A 13403-nucleotide genomic window follows, 5' to 3' on the forward strand; every position below is an offset into this window, starting at 1 on the left:
AAATCTCTAGCAAGACTGAGCAAGAAATACAAAAGCACAAACTGTTACTAGCAGAAATGAGACCTGGTCACCAGGAGAGAGCCCAGAGAAAAAACTGATGGGAACTGAGTACCCGCAATAAGGCATAAATTAATAAAAGTGCTTAGATGAACTGACAGAGAAAGCTCAAGAAGAAATTGATCAGAACACACACACACACACACACACACACACACACACACACACACACACACACTTCTTACTTCAAAGAAAAGTTAAGCCTAGAAAGTTGTTCTTTTGCTTTTTATTTTGATGGGGGATGCTCCTCTGTATGCTGTGAATACCATTGGCTAATATAGAAACTGTCTTAAGCCTGTGATAGGGTAGAGTAGAGCTAGGCGGGGCTAAACTAAATGCTGGAAGAAAGGAGGCGGACTCAGAGAGAAGCCATAGAGCCACTGCCAGAGACTGACATGCTGAAACTTTACCAGTGAGCCACAGCCTCGTAGTGATACACAGATTAGTTGAGATGGGTTAATTAGGATATAAGAATTAGCCAGAAATACGCTTATTATTCTTATTAATAGCAAATAGCTATTGGCCAAACAGTATTGCAAATAATATAGTTTCTGTGTGGTTCTTTCAGGACTGAGCAGCCGGAATCAAACAAGCAGCCTTTCTACAACACCATTTGTTTTTTTTTTTTTTTTTTGAAACTGGGTCTCATGTATTCCAGGCTAGCCTTGATTTCACTATGTAGGTAGGGATGACCTTGAACCTCTGATCCTCTTATTTCTATTTCCTGGGTGCTGAGATTGTATACTTGTGACATCAGACATGATTTATGCTGGAATTGAACCCAGGGCTTGTGCGTGTTAACAAGCTCTCTACCAGATGAGCCACATCTCTAGCCCCTTGCTTTTGTTTCTGTCGAAGATTGCAAGGAGGAGTGATTCCAAGCCTGACACTTCTTCCCCAACAGGCGGGAAATGGGGACATTCTCACTTACTTTATGAAGCCTCTAAATAAGGCCCTGATAACAACCAAAAGCCCCATTAAGCTCTGTCATGATCAACATGGATTTATCTTTAATATGAAAGATTGACTTCATGCATAAAAGATAGTGAGTTCATTCGACCATATTAATAGATACGGGGAGATGGTATAATAACAGCAATGCATGCAGAAAACTCTGCGTTTCCAATGCAGAAGTCATTATGATAAACCCTATACGCGAAAAGTAAATATGAGCTTATCCTATAGTCAGAGGTGTACAGGGAGAGATTTGCATCTAGGACCTTTTGCATGTGAACAGCAGGTGTTCACACCACAGTGTAAGGACACAGAGTTTTCTTCTCTCTGGTTCAACTCATTCTTCTCTCAGAGGCTGCAGATGACCCGGGGAAGCTGTGAAAGACATTCAGACGGGAAGGAAGTAACCCTGGGTTTTTTTCAGTCACAGATTTTATGATGGGAGTGTAGAAAAGCCTCATGGATCTAAGACAGGACTGGAACTACTGGTGAAATTCGGGGCAATACAGAATTTAGTACCAAAAAATCAAAATTCTGTTTACTCAAAAAGTAAAAAACTAAACTGAAATAGCAACACCACTGAAAACACCCGCTGTGTAACAAAGACATTCAGCATTACCTTTGACACTGCAAGTTCCTCTCAAGAAGTACTGCAAAATTTAAATGAAGGAGAGATGCGCAGTGTTCATGTGTTACTGGCTGTTGTTTTCCCCCTAATTAACTTCTATTGATGCTGTTTCACCAACAATATGCAATTTTTTTCATAGAAACTTGTAAGATGATCTGAAATTTATTTGACAAAATGAAGGATGAAGTAATATCCAGGCACACCAAGAAGAAAAAGTCAAAGGGCATGCCTCAGGTGAATTCAAAACCCAAGACCCTGTACGAGAGGAATGGAGATAGTGTGGGACTAAGAAGTAAAAATCCAGATGCAGCCCAGTGTTTATAAGATGGTTTTCAAAACGGAGGCCCTCATGGAGCCCCGTGTTTCACACAGATGAAACAGACAACTCACAAACTTGATGAAGAATGAGAACTGCTCAGGGCAGCCCCAAACCACCTCAATGCAGACTTGAGAAATGATTGTGAAATTACAAACAAGTCTTCGAGCAGAGAAAGGGAGCTTCCTCTCAGCTTTGTCAGAAGAAAAGATATCTTGTTCTTTTTCTTTAAAGCAAGGGTCAAAGCTAAAATGGTAGATTCAAGCCTATGTTAACTAAAAATTCTGTTTGCCACAAGTTACAGAAATACCAGAAATAATAAAGCTTAGAATACTTCCAACCAACAGCAAAAGAAATGGCCAAGGCAAATGGGAGGAAATCGTGACTGCTGTTCTTCCAACAGAGGATGACTGCTTAGGACACACCAAGGAATCCGTACATAAAACCCTGAAAGAAGAGAGTGATTATTCCACTTCAGGGCTGGAGAGGGGCTCGGTGGTTAAAGGCATTTTGCTGCTCTTCATAGGACCCAAATTTGGTCCACAATAAATACCCCATAATACCCCATCTGGTGGCTCATAGTGGCCTATGACTCCAGCTCTAAGATCTGATGCCCTTTTCTGACCTCTGAGCTCACTGCACTGGCACATACTCACGTGCAATTAAATAAACAAATTAACCTCAAAGAAAAAATAATTTGGTCATAAGGGGCAAACAAACAGAATGGGCACTTTTCGAAAGAAAACTGTACAAATAATCAATACACACATTTTAACGATCAGGAAAGGCAAATCATCCCTTTCAAATCATCCAGAGTTCAAATCGTCCAGAGTTCAAATCATCCCTGCCAGAATGGGATGTCCTCAAGGAAACAGAAAAATAGCAGTGGTGGGGAGGATGTAGAGAAAATGGAGGCGTAGGGAATTCCCACAACAGAAATCAGAGTAAAGATTCCTCATAAAACTTGAAGTTACATAGCTACGTGCACAGCCATGTCGATTATATTCATAAGAGACTGTTCATGGAACCAGGCCTGTGCCTACTTTGGTACTCTAGATGAAGAAAGGATTTTGGTACATGTACACAATGGAGTTTTGTTCAGCCACATAGAGAACAACATTACATCACTTCAGGAAGACAGAACTGGAGATCACGTTAAGGAAAACAAGCCATACTCGGAAAGACGACCACCAGATTTTCTTTCCTTTGTGGATCCGAGGGAAGGAATCAAGAAAGTAGGAGGGAGCCTACTAAGAAAGACGAAGGGAATCCAATCGGGCGAAGGGAAGAGGCGGAATAGTAATGGTGAAAGGCTATGAATATGAGCAGACTGCAATGTATGCAGGTGTGAAAATCGCACAATGAAGCACTGGAAAGATGGCTCAGAAGCTAAGAGCACATGCTGTTCTTCCAAAGAACCCAAGACGATACAATATTACCGAAGGAAACAGGAAGAGCATTGTAAACAACTTCCAAAACTGCAGAATTGAGAGAGACATCTCAGTGCCTGGACAATCACCCAGTTCTTCTGTACCATTGGGGCCCCCATCTTCATCCTACAGGCTCACTGTGTGGAAATGTGAGTGGTAAGCCCTAGGTGCAGTGGAGACCCCATGAGGCTGGCAATCCCAGGTAGGTGGGGCTGGTACCTATAAATCACCAGATACTATGGAGTCAGCCTGAGAGAGGCCATGAGGGTTCAGATGACAAGCCCACGGGGATGGATGGGGCTGCTGATGTCTGTGACCTCACACCTGGACATCATGCGCTCCAGGTCCTGATTAGGAGTCTAGGACGTACTGCTTCGATTCTGGCCTTGCTCTGACCCCATCCTTCCTTGCTATTCAACCATTCCTCACTTTTGGAACTAGAATGTTCGTTCCATGCCAGCATATCTTAAAAGTATGTCACTTGTTTTTGACTTTATAGGAGTAGACAGCTTAAAGTTTGCCTTGGGTCTCGAAGGAGACTTTGAACTTGGACTTTTATACAGTGTTGGAACTGTTCTGACTTTGGGGATGCTTGAAGGTAGGGTAAATGCACTTTGCATTATGACATAGCATGAGCCTTTTAAGGATGGAGCAGAATATTATAGTTTGGATATAAAATTTCTCTTGCAGACTCACGCGTTGAACATTTAGTCCCTAGCTAGTGGCACTGTTTAGAAACTTTAGGATGTGATGCTGAGTTAGAGGAAGTAGCTCAACAAGGAGGCCTGCCTGGCTGCTCTATCATGCCAAAATCTTCTCTCCCCCACTCTCTAGCTCTTTCTCACTCTCTCTTTCTCCCTCCTTCCTTCCATATACACAAGGAAGTGGAGAACCTCCTCCGATGCTCCCAGTACCACAACGTTCTGCTCCTGTGTTCTGCACAGGACCAAGCTGGAGTGGTATTTTGTTTGTGCTTTAACAAATAAAGCTTGCCTGTAGATCATAGTGCAGAACTAAGGCATTCGAGACCAGGGAATGGTAGCATGCACCTTTAATTCCAGCTCTCAAGAGACAGAGGCAGAGGGATTTCTGCTAGTTTAAGGCCACCCTGGGTTACTCAAAATTTATCTAGTCTTAAAGAGAAAGAGAGCTCACACACAGGTAATCTCAGCACTTGCAATCCCATGCCCTTAATCTCAGAATTAGAGAGGTGGAGACAGGAGTGATATGGTTGGGTGGAGACAGGAACATAATGCGGGGGGAGACAGGAGCTTATTGTTCATTGCAGTCCGAGGAGGCAGTCTGAGGACAGGACAGCTCTTTTGGTCTGAGAATTCAGTAGAAGTAAAAGGTCTCACTCGTGGCTGGCTGCTCTGCTTCTCTCTCTTCTTCAGCATTAACCCCGACATCTGACTCCAGGGTTTTATTAAGAACAATTTATATTACACCAAGCAACTGGATTGTATTCTCTGAAATCTAAGAGATGAAAATGTGCCTAATACAAGAACAAATGAAGACAACACAATAAAAATTGGGTTTTATAAAATCATATTAAGTATAAAAACAGCAAATTACCAAGTGATTGGCTGGGTGTAAAGGAGACTGCACTTGCAATTCCAGTAACCGAGAGCCTTGGACAGGGTGTCATGAGTTTGAGGCCATCCTGGCTCAATAGAACTAGAAAAGAACTAGAAAAAAACCAAAAAACCAAACCAAAACAACAACAACAAAAATCTCTCATTGCTTAACATCATTAGCTCCCATGAAAATGTGAATTAAAGTGACTGTATTTCCAATAGAAACACTAAGACTGTTGAAGGTCTGAAACCATAGACGACCAGAAAGAATTTGGAGCAACCAGAACTCTTGTTCATTGACAGTAGGCATGCAAAGCACTGAAATATCTTTCAGAGTCTTTTAAGCAACTTCTTAAAATTTTACATGCATCCCATACCCGCTCCAGCAATGCCATTTCTAAGAACTTATTCAAGAGAAATAAAATTGCCTCAACAAGGGCTTATTCAGCAATGTGATTTAATGGATAGGTAGCTCTCTGGAATGTATAAAATTACATCAACATACAGAGGTATAAGTTGTGTGTTGGTGCACTGAAGGTTCCAGATCAGGGCTGCTTAGTGTGCAGTGAGGGTCAAATCCATAGCCTCTTTTTTCACTAATTGCTATTGCATGCATGCATGCATGTGTGCATGTGTCCGTGCTTGCGCACGCGTGTGTGTGTGTGTGTATGTGTGTACTGCTACCTGTAAGTGTGTTTTCAGGGCTGACCTTTTGGCACTGGTGTGCTCTTCCCTGGGGAAGCCCATTTCTCCCACTCCCTGTTTTCTTCAGTGTAGTATACCATCTTCTTAGCGCACAGTGGTGGCACCAGCTTAGGTGATTGCCTGGCATACAGTGATGATTGCAGACCAGGTACTTGCCAGGTGCATATTGGTGGTTCTGTATCAGGTGCTTTCCCAGTGCACAGTGATGATTCTGAGTCAGGTGTTAGTGCACAGTGGTGGCACGGGCTTAGATGTCTGATTGTTGTGGCAATGGTTCTGAGCAGGTACTTTCCAGGTACACAGTGTTGGTTATGGACCAAATACTTGCCTGGGGTGCACTGATGGTTCTTGGTCACCAAGTGTTTGTTGCCCAAATGAGCGAGCATTGCAGTAGCCAGGGAGAGGGTGCTGTGAGCAGAGCCGCTGCACCCAGCCGCCTTCTACACGTCTCCACTCTCAATCACCACTGCGAAATGGAAACGGCCATATGTGCATTCCACAACTTTATGAACCCACGTGCCTTTCTATACAGCCAGTTTTAATCAGTTTAAACCTTTAATGTCACAGTAATGGAAATGATTATAACTATAAAATAAGATGAAACCTAACTGTGGGTAACTAAACAACAGCCTATTGAAACTTTGGAATGAAATATTTAATGTGTTAAACACTCTTGTGTGAGAGGCTGTAAAATGGTTTTTTTAAATAAAACCTCGCTTTCCATATGCCCACACTCCCCCACCTCCACGGAGAATAGCTAGAAAAAGCTCTTAATTCAAATAAAGAAAGGATACGATGTTGCCGGTGCGAGCACATGAAGCTGGAATAAGGGACATTGCTGAGGAAATGTTTGAGGACACGCGGGAATTAATATGCCATGTGTGGTAGTTGACACAGCTCATTCTGAAGCCGATAAATCATCCATAGGAAAAATAAACACCCACTAAAAAGAAATAGATCATGCTGAAGTCATACACGTCAAGAACAGATCGGATGTGCTCGCCACCTGTTGACACAGCGTGGAGTTTCTGCTAAGGCAGACACTCTATCCACTAAATCACAGGGCACCCCCGCGGAGACGGGCCTGTGGTCTAGGTGGCCTCACGCTGTGCAGGTACCTGCACTCCTGCAGTGTGGGTGGATGGCTGACAAATCTGGAGGCTTGGCATGTCAGAGCTCCTAGTCACCGAGCCATGAGACTGGGCACTAATGCATGAGTTAGCAAGATGCTCACAGCAGCTGTGCGTGACTTCTGACTCAATCCGCGTGACCTCGCTAAACAACTCTTACTGAGGTGAGGAAACATTTAGATGGCCTCTGTGCGTCTTGCCTCAGGATGGGGTCTGTGGCCCTGTGTCCTAAGCACTGCTTCTAAACAGAATGTGGCAGTGGTGTGGATCCCAGTTGCCGGTCAGGGCCATCACAGTCCCTAAGACTGTCCCTCACCAGGTTCCCTCAAGGTCTTCTCTCGCCCTGCTGGCTATTTGAAAGACTGTTTTTCCCCTGATGCCTTATTTTGAACTCAGGTTTGTCAACCGGGATGGCATAGAGAGCCCAGCAACATGGAACAGAAGCTTCCACTGATGGTCTTTTCTCTAGGAAAAAGCCACATGATGAAGAGCCGGGACCGGTGAGGAAGGGAGAATCAGAAGCTTCCAGGCCAGAGCTTTCACTGTGATGTTCTGCAAAAGGCAAATGAGATCAGAGCAGACTTTGCAGGATCGCTGGCTGAAAAGACCTGGTGGCCATGGTCACAGGGATGCTCCACTGAAGTTGTCTGGTTTCTGGCCCTGAGTTCTTTCGGGAATGGAAAGTCCTTGGTGGTAAAGCGGTTTGCAGGCCACTAGCACGCTACCATCATCTTTAATAATTTACCAGCCTTGAAGGAGCAGATTCCCCAGATCTGTGAGGAACCCAAAAGCAAGAGTGCCAAACCCACAGAAAATAAGGAAACTGGGATCTGAACCATGACCCTGGGATGAACAGATGCCAAGCAGATCAGTAGAGAAATAAGAAAATAAAGTTAGAGAGTCTCACAGCTGTATGGATCCCACCAGGATCTACAGCCTCTAAAGAGCCACTCAGAAGCCTCTAAGGAGTCCTGTCTTGGAGCACTCACCAGCACAGCCGCTGTAGCCCGAGGATAGCTTTCCTTGATCCCAGTTCCTGGAAACAGAAAGAAATTAAGCACAGGTCATAATGAGAGGTTAGTTCTTTTAGAGTGACTGGAACATTCTTCCTAGACCCAGTCCCCAGAGACAGAGCCTAAGGAACTGACCACAGAAGACAGAGCTCATAGTGTGCAGCAGTCTTTAACCAAGGCTCTGAACCATCTTCTCGCAGCCCCCATCTTTAGGCCCAAGAGAGCATCAAGCCTTCACGTATCTCAGGTCTTTTCTACCTCCCTGAGCCTTAAGTATGGTGAATTTCAGAGCACCTTCTCAGGATGCCATGGCTGCCTTTTGTCTAATTTGTCCCTCAGAGAACAGTGAAGTCCCAGTTCTCAGTACAAGTGATAGGACTTCATTTGGAAACGAGACCAAGTTCATGTAAAATCAGGAGGTGGACGCTGTGATGGCCAGCTTCATTTGTCAATTCAAAACAAGGCAGAATTTGCCTGGAAGAGAGTTTCAGTGAGCTGCTATCTACATCAGGCTGGCCTGTAGTAATGCCACTCTCTCCAGGGACTGCAGGGAGTGAGAAATGACCTCATCAAACATCCAGAACTAAGGGCTCAGTGTGGAAAACAATTGCTGCACCAGCGGGAAGACCCTGCTCAAGGTCACAGGCAAAGCAGGTGCACTACTTCAAGTCTCTAACCCAAGGGAAAGGGAGGTAGAGGAAGACAGACCCACAGAGCTCACTGGGCAGGTAGCTGGATTCTACAGCACCTGCCATCTTGTTTGTCTTGTATCTCATTTTCCAAATGAAAAGTTAAGGTATGAGAGGGTATAGCTGTGCACCTTGGGGTACTGGAGTAGCTATTTTTCCTACTGGACTGAAAATTCCATTTAAAAATCATTTGGGTGAAACAGGAGACACCCATGGAATTGTGCAACATGAAGAGGCCAGAAATTAAGTGAGAAAATCAGCCACACGTTGCAGTTATGTCAACACCCTAAGAAGAATACACCATGCAACCTCATTCTTCTGCCGTTAAGTTCAAAGACGACTCCAAATATCCAAATACCAAGGTTTCTTAAAATAAGTCTTCCAATTGGTTGGGCATTGCATTTTTGCCTTACTTTATGGTGCTTTTTCAATGCAGATAGACATGGAATCATTTCACCCGAGTAACAAAGGCTCCTCTGAGTTCCTCTGTAGTTCTCTTGTCTTCTGGGTCAGTTTGATTTCCATCCTGACCTGCATACGTACCTACATCAAGTGCCTTCCATGAGAGTATTTTGAGAGAACCAGGAGGGAGTCTGCCTCTATGAAACATTATTATGAATTTGTGTATGGGATTGAAAGGATATCAAAAGCTTTTAGTCAGTTACAAAAATATATTTGTGTTTATGAGTGTGTGTGTGTGTTGTATATACATGTTTTTGTGGGCATGCTCATGAGTGTAAATGGGTACATACGCATATGTGTACTTGGAAGTTGGAGGTCAATATCGATTGTCTTCATTCATTCTCCACCTGATTTTTTGAGACAATCTCTAACTGGGCCTGAAGCTCATCATTTCACCAAGACTGCATGGGCAGTGAAGTTCAGGAATCTTCCTGACTCTCTTTCCCCACAACAGGATTAGATAAATATGCTACCAGGCTCATCTCTTTTTTTGTGGGTGCTGAGGATCCAAAGTTGGGTGTTATGCCTGTGGGGCAAGCATGTTTTACCTACTGAGCCATCTCCCTACCCCCAAGAATGTATCCAGATCTTGAGTTGAACACATGGTCACCAGTCTCTGAGTGTGCTGGTGGCAAACAGCAAAGCTACCTGCATGCTCTGCCAACTACCGAGGTGGCCATGTGTGAGTGTCAGGAGTTCAAGCTGACTGTAGCTGGGTTAGCACGTCTTCTCTTTCCAAGTCTGCCTCATTTGGAACCTGCCCTAGACTCTTTTCCCTTCTTGTCTATCATAGAATGTGTTTATCTTCTGTGGCTCTTCTCCACCCTACTGCTGGGGCTTGTTGCTTAACCACGGCTCTCTCTTGCTCAGGACTCTCTCAGAGACCTGCTCCACCCCTTCCCAGCTCTTCTCTAGGATTGCTCAAGCTTGGAACATCTGTGCACCTCAAAAGCACTGAGCAGGGTGACCTGGCAGAGTCATGGGCAGGGTAGAACCCGTTTCAGTGCCTTGCAGCTCTATAACATTTCCTTCACCCCAGAGCCAACCCCTTCAGAATTCTAAGCCAAAGAAAGCCCTCAGTGGTTACGCTTGATTTGTGAGTTGTGACTGGTGCAGCCAAGCAACTATCTCATTTAAAGGCATCATCCAAAACTAAATGAGCCTCTAAGAGATGGCCTATGCAGCCTTCAGTATACGTGGGGGCTGAGGTCAGCTGCAACTATGCACGTTGTGTGTGTGTGTGTGCGTTCGTGCACTTGCTGTGTGACAGGCAGGCAGGGAGAGGAGGGTGGCCATGATGTTATCACAGGAGAACACTGGGAGGGGCCCAGAGGAAAACATTGGCTTTTCTGCCTGTACCCCAGGCATCTCCATGGGCTGAAATGGCACCGTCAAACATTTTAAAAGAAAATAATGAATCTAGCATCCCAGTTTCACTGAATAAAGAGGACTGAAATAGCTGAGCAGACAAAAATGCAGGGAGCACAAAAAAGCAAGCTCCTAATTAGTTAATACAAAACATGCTGAATCCAATTAGAGGGAACCCACAACACACGTTCAGTATTCTTTCTGAACAGATGAGAACAAATACATCTTTAAATCAATACTGCATCACTGAGCGTCCAAGCTTGGTCTAAAGGCACAGAAGAAAGATCCCAACAGTAAAGTGCTGACCCTACTGAGGCCGAGGTTTGTGTCGTAATTTCTTCGACTCCCAGGAGACTGGTGAAGAACTTTGAGTACCTCATTAGCATAAGGCTGGCTAAAATCTATTGATTTTTTTTTTTACCTCTATAGAATATTCTGTTTTCATTAGGAGATGCTGAGTTAGGATTGTTACCATCCTGGGCCCGTTTCCCCCCTGGTTAAGCGGGAATGCGCGTCCTAATGAGGACACACCTCGGAGGAAGCAAGGAGGACTCAGCCTGGCTGTCAGCTCCTGTCACAGCATTCCGGGGCTCTCCCTCTTAAATCCTGCTTGGTATTTTTAGAATGTAGCAAAGCATTTAATCCTCAATAATTTGACTTTCCGCAAAAAGACAAACTCATTTATATGACTGTCAATTTAATCCACTCCCTCTACTGTTGTATTTGGGGTTTGATTGTATTATTTTTTTAAAGTAAAAAGGAGACAATTAAGATAAAAAATAATACCCCGACCATCTTGATCTGAGTCTCTGAAGGCCTCTCTAAATTTAGAAAACCTGGCACAGACAGAAAAGCCAACATGAAGCTGCATTTGGTCACCGCACAGCAGGCTCCCATGGCGTCCAGATGGGATGCTGGATTTTGCCCCAAGCTTGTCCAGGCTGACCCAGCTGATCTCTGGTCTTCTGAAGGACCAAGTCTAAGAGAGCCCCCAAGTTTTTGTACCTGGGTGGGAAAAGAACAGCCATTTTAGGACTTGGCAGTCAATCTTGAGTTATGTTAAGCCCCTACTTTAGGGTTCTACATACACACCTGTCTATGAGTAAATGTACAAGTTCAGAGGGCGAATGGTGGAGAGTAAAGTCTTCTGAGGACCAGTGGTGCCCACGCCCTGCTGAGGTTATACAGTCCTTTGAATGTGTGAACAGAAGGCCAAGGGTAGGCCTGCCCTCTCTATAATGACCCGTGCCCAGTTCTGTGACCGTCCATCCTCTGTACATATTAGCTTCACCTCCAACACACATCATCATCCAAGCATCACCATCCCAGATGTGCAGGATCCAGGGGACAACCTCTCCCAAGATGGCTTCCCCAGCCTTATCCTGGAGTCCTGCTGTGTGCCTAGCTTGACAAGAACCTCCTGCAGCCCGTGGTTCCTCTAAAGACGTCAGCGTTCACCACAGGATGGCAGGACAGTTGTGTGTCCACGATGCTGCTTCCACTGGCTCTTTTGAGCAGACTTGGCTAGGAGTCCCCTTGGGTTCCCACAGCCCATTGTTGTCTCTGTTTCTCTGAAGAGAGACTGAATCCTGAGTAGGTCCTACTGTGAGGAGGTTCTGAACCTCATAAAAGGCCTGTGCCAAGTACAAGCATTTTGTAGGGGTGGAGGACTGAGCTCCTTCTGTTTTGACCAGTCAGTGCTCATAATGTGACTACCTCTTTGATGTAACCACTTATTTCCACCCAACTCTACATAGCCGTCACTGAGAGCCTTCTATGACCTGGCCTACTCCCTCCTCTGACCTCTTCCATGGAGCGGCATCCTCAACATCTGCCCAGCTGTCCACCTACCTCTCACATCAGCCTCCTGTGACATCAGGAGAATGGGGAGGGCACACTTTTGCAGACTTCACATCCTCTTAGAAATTGTACCATGGGCAATGACAATACGAAAGAGAATATTACATAGTTTAGATGCTTTATTGGTAGATCTTTCCACACAGTGAACTTGATCTTAGGGAGTGTGCCCTGAAGGTTTAGAGATCTCTGAAGCCTCTCATGATGGTTTAGGAGTCAGCCTTGGGGTGGGAGATCTTCAATCCTGAAAAGCCTGACTTCCCCTGAGAATGGACTCCACCTACAATGTTGGAAGATCTGGGAACAGTGGCTCATTGTCTTTTCTCACAACCCTAGGAGACATTCCTTACTCCTCAGAAGAGATAGACATGGTGTGGTCCTCCATGGTGAGGTGTCCTCAGCACATCTGAACTGGTCTGGGAGTGAAGGGTGGGATTCCCAGTGTGAAATGACTTATCAGTCAAGCCTTCTAGGATGTTGTTGATGGGGAACTCTCAACAGTTAGTCTCAACCCCAGGTTCTACATTTGGGAAATCATTCTAAATTCTGAGCTGAGAAGTTATGCACATTGACAAGCCGTGGTCACTATGAGCTGAATGGCCTCACCCAGCCATAGTCTCCACATGGTGTCACCAAGACCCACTCTCCCTGTGGACCTGGGGAAGCAAAAGTCTGTCAACCAGACCAGGAAGATGCTGCTTCTTGACCTTGGGGAGCACTCCATGAACCAAAGACCTAGTGAAGACTTTGGCCATATAATGACCTTCAGAACTGATGGTTCAACCCAGCAACATAGAAGAGAAGCCGAACACTGCACTTTCAAAGCCCTGGTAGAGGTGCCTGTCTTAGAACCTGGTGTGGGTTGAGCCTCCTAAGGAAAGTAAGCAGTAAATGAATGAAAGTCTTGGTGATGTGACAGCCCCTAGCTGTCTGGAACCTTTGTCCCCTCTCAGACTCACATTGGAGTTTCCTTCCACTGCGACAGTAGTAAGGGTGGGGTCTTTAAGAAAGGCTTAAGTCTGAAGGACAGCTCTGCTCCCATTCATGAATTAACAGCATCATCCAGGGCATGGGTAAGTTACCTCAAGTAGGCTGTTTGGATTAATGACATGATCTAGGGCATGGACAAATGATCAGGAGTGGGCGATTCATCTCAGGAGTGGATTAGTCCTCTCTAGAGTCTAGCGATCGTCTCGGGAATATGCTGGTTATGTCTA

General features: G+C 45.0%; 1 long non-coding RNA gene across 1 annotated transcript; it reads right to left on the bottom strand.

The window, feature by feature from the left end:
* Window positions 1–4551: 4551 nt before the first annotated feature.
* Window positions 4552–11916, bottom strand: LOC125416389 (uncharacterized). The gene is made up of 4 exons (XR_007236871.3): window positions 11422–11916; window positions 11116–11334; window positions 7787–7833; window positions 4552–6133 (listed from the first exon to the last, which is right to left on the bottom strand). It is a non-coding gene; the product is annotated as an uncharacterized LOC125416389 (long non-coding RNA).
* Between the last annotated feature and the right edge of the window lie 1487 nt (window positions 11917–13403).

Source organism: Myodes glareolus, chromosome 15, assembly GCF_982192425.1.
Source record: "Myodes glareolus chromosome 15, mMyoGla1.1, whole genome shotgun sequence".
Lineage (NCBI taxonomy): Eukaryota > Metazoa > Chordata > Mammalia > Rodentia > Cricetidae > Myodes > Myodes glareolus.